Source organism: Carlito syrichta, unplaced genomic scaffold, assembly GCF_000164805.1.
Source record: "Carlito syrichta isolate Samal-C Ts95f unplaced genomic scaffold, Tarsius_syrichta-2.0.1 Scaffold313429, whole genome shotgun sequence".
Taxonomy (NCBI): Eukaryota; Metazoa; Chordata; class Mammalia; order Primates; family Tarsiidae; genus Carlito; species Carlito syrichta.
In genome coordinates this window covers 383,218-391,732 of record NW_007257525.1, presented here as the reverse complement: position 1 = coordinate 391,732, position 8,515 = coordinate 383,218, and positions in this window count along the sequence as shown.

The window sequence follows — 8,515 nt, the reverse complement described above, 5'->3', positions numbered from 1 at the left end:
GGCTATTCTTGGTCATTTGTGTTTCCATATGAATTCCTGTGTTGTTTTTTCTAGGTCTGAGAAGAATGTTGCCGGTAATTTGATGGGTATTGCATTGAAGATCTGTAGATTGCCTTAGGTAAGATGGACATCTTCACAATGTTGATTCTTGCAACCCATGAGCATGGGATATTTTTCCACTTGATTCTGTCATCTTTGATTTCTTTGAGCAGTGTTTTGTAGTTTTCATTGTAAAGGTCTTTCACGTCTCTGGTTAGAAAGATGCCAAGGTATTTCATTTTTGTGTGTGTGGCTATTGTGAATGGAGTTATGCTTTTTATTTGGGTTTCTGTTTGTTTATTATTGGCGTAAAGAAATGCGATTGTCTTTTGCACATTTATTTTATATCCTGAGACTTTGCCAAAGGCCTTTATCAGTGTAAGGAGGTTTTTGACAGATTCTCTTGGGGTTTCAAGGTACACAATCATGTCATCTACAAAGAGAGATAACTTGACTTCCTCTTTTCCTATTTGGATACCCCTGTTTACCTTCTCTTGTCTGATTGCTCTAGCCAGGACTTTCAATACTATTTTGAATAGGAGGGGTGAGAGTGGGCATCCTTGTCTTGTTCCAGTTTTTAGGGGAAATGGTTCCAATTTTTGTCCATTTAGTAGTATGCTGGCTGTGGGTTTCTCGTAGATGGCTTTTACTATTTTGAGCTATGTTCCCCATATGCCTAGATGTTCGAGCATTTTTATCAAGAAGGGGTGCTGGATTTTATCAAAAGCTTTTTCTGCATCTAATGATATAATCATGTGGTTTTTGCTTTGACATCTATTGATGTATTTAATTACATTTATGGTTTTACGAATGTTGAACCAGATTGTATCCCAGGGATGAAGCCTACTTGGTCATGATGGATGATTTTTGAGATGTGTCGTTGAATCCGGTTTGCTAGGATCTTGTTGTGAATTTTAGCATCTAGATGTTCATCAAAGATATTGGCCTGTAGTTCTCTTTCTTTGTTGGGTCTTTACCTGGCTTGGGTATCAATGTGATGTTAGCTTCGTAAAATGATTTGGGAGAGTTCCGTCTTTCTCAATCACCTGGAATACCTTCAGTAGGATTGGAATCAGCTCCTCCTTAAATGTCTTGTAGAATTCTGCTGGAAAGCCATCTGGTCCAGGGCTTTTTTTTGTAGGTAGTTTTCTTATTACATAGTCAATTTCCTTGATTGTTATTGGTCTATTTAGGGTCTCAATTTCTTCTTGTTTCAACCTAGGCAGATTGTGTGATGTCAGAAAGTCCTCCATTTCCTTAAGGTTTTCAAGTTTGTTTCCATACAAGTGTACATAGTAGTCTCTAATGATCTTTTGTATTTCTTCAGGATCAGATGTGACTTCATCTTTTGTGTTTCTGATTGTGTTTATTTGGGCTTTTTTCTCTTTTTCTTGCTCAGTCTAGCAAGGGGACCATCGATCATTGTTTATCCTTTCGAAGAACCAGCTTTTTGTTTCATTGATTTTTTGTATTATCTTTTTGTCTTCTATGTCCTGGATTTGGGCTTTTATTTTGGTGATCTGGATTCTTCTGCTGAAATTAGAGTTTTTGTGGTATTGCTTTTCCAGCTTTTTTAGGTGGTTTGTTAGGCTGTTAATTTGTGATCCTTCCATTTTCTTCATGTGCGTTTGTAGGGATATAAATTCCCCTCTTACTACAGCTTTCATGGCATCCCAGAGATTTTGGTAAGATGTTTCTTCATTTTCATTTGTTTCCAGGTATCTTTTAATCTCTGTTTTGATTCCATCATTGACCCAGGAGTTGTTTAGCATCATGCTGTTTAGTGTCCAGGTCTTTGTGGGTTTTGGGGGGACTTTGTTGGTGTTAATGATTATTTTTATTCCACTGTGGTCCGAGAAGGTGTATGGTAAAATTTCAGTGCTTTTAAATTTGCTTATGCTTGATTTATGGCCAAGTATGTGGTCGATCTTAGAGTACGTTCCATGCGGTGATGAGTAGAATGCGTATTCTGTGGTCTTTGGATGGAGGGTTCTGTAGGTATCAATTAAGTCCATTTGATCAAGAGTCACATTGAGATTTCGGATCTCATTACTGATTTTTTTGTCCTGATGATCTGTCTAAGGTTGTGAGTGGGGTATTAAAGTCCCCAGCTATGATGGTATTGAAGTCGATATCTTTTTTTAGTTTACCTAGGAGCTTCTTTATGAAAGTTGGTGCTCCTATGTTCAGTGCATATATGTTTAGCATGAATATTTCTTATTGATGGATCGAACCTTTTATCATTATGTAGTGGCCTTCTGTACCTTTTTTAATTTTTGATAGCTTAAAGGGTATTTTGTCTGAGATTAAGATCGTGACTCCTCTTTTCTTTTGTGTTCCATTCGCCTGAAAGTTTGTTTCCTATCCTCTTACTTTGAGTCTGTGAGTGTCCTTTCTAGTGAGGTGAGTCTCTTGAAGGCAATAGATTGTTGCCTGGTGATATTTTATCCATTTTGCCATTCTATGTCTTTTCAGTGATGCATTTAGTCCATTCACATTCAAAGTAATTATTGAAATGTGAGAGTTGATCCCTATCATAACGTTCTTACAGAGTTGTTGTTCTTCCTGTTTGTGTGTTGTCTTTCTTTTGGCTTTAGAGTTGGATCATGTGTGTTTTTAATCTTTCGCCTGTACTCTTGTGAAGAACATTGTCATTCTTTTTTCCTTTTCTTCTGTGTTCAATACTTTCTTAAGTGTTTCTTGTAGAGGTGGTCTTGTGGCAGTGTAGGTTCTTAGGAATTGGATATCTGGGAAAGATTTCAATTCTCCCTCACTGATGAAGCTTAGCTTTGCTGGGTAGGTTATTCTTAGTTGAAATTGTTTATCTTTTAGAACTTTGAAAATAGGGCTCCAAGCTCTCCTAGCCTGGAGAGTTTCTGTAGATAAATCTGCTGCTATTTTAATTGGTCTTCCCTGGTACGTAGTCTGATCTTTTTCTCTTGCAGCCTTTAGGATTTTTTCTTTTATACCTACTTTGTTTAGGCGAATTATTATATGTCTGGGAGTTGGTCTTCTCATTTGTTGTCTTGCAGGGGTCCTCTGAATCTCTTGTGTTTGAATTTTTTCATCCTTGATGAGATGAGGGAAGTTTTCTGGAATGATTTCATGAAATGTTTGTTCCAGTGTGACCTCTGTTTCTCTCTCCCTTCTCAGAAAGGCCAATTACTCTTAGGTTTGGTCTCTTGAAGTGATCATTCATCTCTTGAAGGTTTTGTTCTGTCTTTTTGAGCTTCTTTCCTATGCTTTTGACAGTTTGGGTTAGGTCTGTGTTTTGGTCTTTGAGCTCTGAGATTCTTTCTTCTGCTTGGCTAATTCTGCTTTCCATGCTTATTAGTTTGTTATTTATTTCCATCACAGTATTCTTTACTGCTGTTATTTCTGACATCAGCTCCTTCCTATTTTCCTCTTGTCTCTCCTCAATTTTTTTAATTCTCTCTATTAATGTCTTGATGTCTGGGCTTGTTGCATATGACCAGTCATTCTGGGTGCCCTTCATTGTTTGTGTTCCAGAATCTGTTTCTCAGTGTCTGATCTCCCAGGGGTCTGTGTGAGACCTATATTCTTCTTTTGGTTTTTCTTCATTTATGCGGTTTTTTTCCCCTCCCTACTTTTTCCTTCCCTCCATGTCACCATCTTCTTTAATTCTGTTATTCAGGGGTAGAGGGATTGGTTTTACTTCTGTTTGTTCAATCTCCTATTCTTTATGTATGCCCTCTTACTTTGTTCAGTTCTGGAGTTGCACTGTAGGTTGGGGGTGGCCCTTTTTGCAGTTTTGAGATTTACTTAAGGAGGGAGTTGTGATTCAAAAGCTATCTACAGGTCCTGGTATTCACCGATAGGTATATGGATAATCTGAAACCCACTTCCCACTGCCTTGGAATATGTCCATGCAGTGGGGCTGTAGGTTTACTCCCTGAAATAAAATGTGATTAGCAGAGGGAAGAGAATGGAGCAGATAGTGGGGGAAAGAGGTGGGTGGAGAGAGAGAGGAGTAAGGGGGGAAACAGATGAGCATACCAACAAATGGAGAGAGCGACCTAAACTGAAACAGATAAAAACAATAGACCATGGCTACAGACTAACCAACTCCCATACAAAAAAAAAAATACAATGATGCTAACATACAAGCTAACCAACCACCTTATTGGTGTGCTGATCCTCTATACAAAGATATGGTTTACAGAAAGAAGAAAAGAGAAGCAAAGGAAGAGGAAAAGAAAAAAAAGGAATAAACAGTAGGAATAGCATTAAGTCATTAAATTAACAGAACCAATCGAGCACACTCTGAGACTTTTCATTTAAGTCCAATGTCCTTTCAGTTCTGATTTCTAGCTGTCTTTTTAAGCTGGTAAATTAGTTATCAGTTAGGATCAGTTGCCCCTGGCCTGCTGTGAAGGACAGTTCAGATCACCCTCCATTCACCACTCAAATCTGGCCTGTCTATTTTATGCTTCCTTTTTCATGATTCATCGTGTTATCTGTGTCTTCTCTTTTCTAAAAAATTTTAATTTTGGTAAAAAAAAAAAAAAACATAAAATTTACTATCTTAACCATTTAAAAGTGTACAGTTCAGTCATATTACATACATTCCTTTGTAGTACAACAGATTTCTAGAACTTGTTTATCTTGCAAAACTGAAGATCTGTATCCACTTTCCATTTCCCCTTCTCTCATCTCCTGACAGCCACTATTCTACTTCCTAGTTCTATGAATTTGACACTTTTAAATGGCTCATATAAGCACAGTCTTTGTCTTTTTGTGACTGACATTTCACTCAGCATAATTTTCTCAGTGTTCATTCATATTGTAGAATGTGACAAATGTCTTCTTTTTAAAGATTGGATAACATGCCACTGTATGTATATATCACATTTTGTTTATCTACTCATCCATTAATAGATATTTTGGTTGGTTCCAACTCTTGGCTATTGTGAATAATGCTACAATGAACATTGGGTGTGCAAATATCTCTTAGATGCCCTGCTTTTAATTCTTTTGGTATATACCCAGAAGCAGGAATATTGGATCATACAGTAATTCCACTTTTAGTATTTTGAGGAACTTCTAAATGGTTTTCCATAGAGCCTACACCATTTTTGCATTCTTGCCAACAGCATACAAGGGTTTCCATTTCTCTACATCCTCATCAATACGTGTTATTTTATTTTATATTTTTGATAATAACCTTCCTAATGGATGTGATGGTTTCAATTTGCACTTGCTTAATGGTTAGATGATGTCTCTTTTCATTTGGTTGTTGGTCACGTGTCTCCTCTCTTTTCTGGATTAATCCTACCAAATGTTTATCTATAATTTGACTCTTTTCAAGGGACTGAATTTTCAGTTTGTGATTTTTTTTCTGTTGTTTTTTTGTTTTTTTTTTTGCTTTGGGTGTCCTACCTCATTAAACTCTGATTTTTATTATTTGATTTCCTCTACTGTAGGAAGCTTTATTGTTTGTTTGTTTCTAAATTTTTAAAGCAAATTTTTAGCTTGTTAATTTCTCATAATTATGGTGATACATTTCCTTCTAAGTACCGTTTTAGTTGCACTATTCAGGGTGACTTTTATAGAATTTTAACTATCATTAAATTCAACAACATTGTAAGCGACATCTTAATTTATTCTTTGACCCCATGGTTACATAGAGGCATATCTTTACATTTCTGATCATGTCGATTTTTAAATTTACTCTTTGATCATTATTTCTACCTTGTTTACACTGAAGTCAGAGAATGCAGGCTGTATAATGTTTTGTTACTGTTGGTGGTGATGTTTTTGTTAAAAATTGCCTTATAACCTAGTATTTAGTCAAATTTATATCAAATGTTCCTTGGGTTCTTGAAAAAACAATGTATCTATCCTGTATATGTCCATTAGACCAAATTTGATACCTGGATTTTAAAACCAAATCCATAACTGAGAGACAGGTGCTAAAGATTGGGATGGTCAGCTTCTTTTTATAGTTTTCAAGTTTGGCTAATATATACTCCAACTTATGTTAATAAGTGCATGCTGTTATAAAATTGTTACATCTTTCTGGTAAATGGTTGCTTTTGTAAATTATATATTTATAATCTTTACTTCTTAGAAATTTCTTGTAGACAGCATATAACTGGATTTTTTCTTTGTATCCAGTCTTTGGCTTTCAATTGGTAAGCTAAATCTGTTCATAATAATTATCATGACGAATCTGCTTAGATTTATTTCTGCCATCTTGTTTTACGCTGTTTACCCTGATTTTTTAATACTCTTTCCCTCATTCTTCTTCTGCCTTCACTTGGGATTGGTCAAGTTTTATTAAAAACCTTTTTTCCCCTCTCTTCTCTTTTGAAAATTTGGAACACATTTCTGTTATTTAGAGGCTAAGACTTAACAGAAAGTTAGAGTTACTGAAGTGCAAAGTTAGTGCTGTCCATCAGAACCCTCCTTCCATCCTTTTCTCTGCCAGCTGCTTGAGGCTTTATTTTCCCAGTTACATTATTTTCTCTAGGCAAAGTTTCACATGGTTAATTGCGGCATGGTGGGTTTTAAATCAAAAACCTTGCATTCTTATTCTGGTTCCACAATGCTTTGCTTAAGACTCAAGAAGGGCCTTGAACAAATAACTTTCCTGAGTTTTACGTTTCTTAACCCTAAACAGAAATAAGTGTGCCTATCTCCGGGGTGTGCTAGGGGGTGAGGGGAGTTAAATAAAATAATATGTGCAAGCTATTACATTGCCTGGATAACACCAGACAGACAGTTAATGTTTGGCAAGTTCTCTGCTCGATTGTTTTACCTTCAAAGTCTTGATCTTGAGTCCTGAAAGATTCATTTTGTAGAAATGACTTTATATTTTGTTTCCTTACTAGGCAAGAGCATATTCCTGTTTATTTTGTGTACTACCCATCATGGGGTTTTTTGTTTGTTTGTTTTAGTTATAAGAAATCAGTATCAGTTTATGAGCTATTAATTTGCCTGTTATCTTCTAAAAGGAACTGAGGTTTATGATTCATTGATGCTCTCTTCTTCTGGACTGGTCTGCTAAGATTTTCCCAGGTTTCCTTGCGTGTGCTAAGATTCCCTCGTGCTAAACAGATGTAATTGCTCAGGAATTCACCTGTTGAACTAAACAGTCAAGCCAACAAAGAATCAAGGGACAAATCCATTTTACAGCCGACTTACTTCTTTAGTTCTGCTTGATCGCTGAAAGAAAGCAGAACTAAATTCAAAAGGCAAATTCATTAAAGGAACTGAGAACAATTTAATTCAAATAACTTAAGTCCTGATTAGCTAATTTCAAACCCCATGCTGATAAGTCAGAAGATCTTAGCTTCTGGGTAAATTTGTGAACCTCAGTAGGTTTCCAGAATCAGAGGCCTGGATTCTGCTCAATTCACAATAAATCATCCATGTAACATATGTACAGAGTTCCGAATGAAGAGAAGAATGTGGCTTTAGGAACAGAAATGTCTTGACTTGAATCTGTTGGATTAGTGTTTATAGTTTTCTATTTGTTTATATAGTATGCTATTATTAAGAACTAGTGAGTTCTAGATAGAATTAGTTAGTTGGACCTTTTTATGAGATTTTCTACACCTTTAAACTACCTTTAGCATTGATTTCTGGACAACTTGCTTCTGAGTTATCAAAACAAGATCACCATCTACTGGTGAAATCCATACAGTACAGGATGAATTCAGGCCTATAAATGTGAGCAATATTTCAATACTTCTTCCAGAGAGGTAATTTGCTTTCAAAAACCAGAATTCCTGAAGAGTTTCATCCCGAAACATTAAACTGCTAGTGATATAATTCCGGGCATTTGACTGATAAGTAGGAGAGATCTTTGGGAAAAAGATAAGCATAGTTTTTTAGGGCCACTTCATTTATACAATAAAAGCAAATGATTACCCAGCTTATTTTTGAAAGCTCTCCAGGGTGAGTATTACTATACCAAATTTTAGAGGAATTTTATATCAATGTAGAAGATACAGTTTGAATTTTATTTTTATCTTTAGATGCAGCAGGATCGCTACTGCTTTAAATAAGTTTTAATGTCACAATTAACTTCTAATCAGGGAGTTAATTAATTTATACATCATTTTTAGAGCCAGCCTGCCTTAGTAAATAAATCTATTTCTCCTGAATCCATACACTCATTAGGGGCAGCTCTGTGGAGTGCTCTTGTTATTTACCTTCCAGGATCATTAATAATCTGGTGCATGAAATTTTTCCATTGGGGCCAATGGGAGGATTAAACATAAGACAGTAACTCTGAGACCATCCAAAGAGACCCTATCATGCCAACATGCTAGCAGGGATCCCTACCTGCTTCCTCACTCGTTTTCCTCCTTGGATGTTCAGAATCCTTCTCTTTGCTCAACCACCCGACACCCCATTCCCAGGCCCTGTTCTCTTTTACGTTATATCTCTCTCAGACATAAACTATCAGAGTTAGACCAAGTGCATGACCCCCAGCCATCCTGAGTAG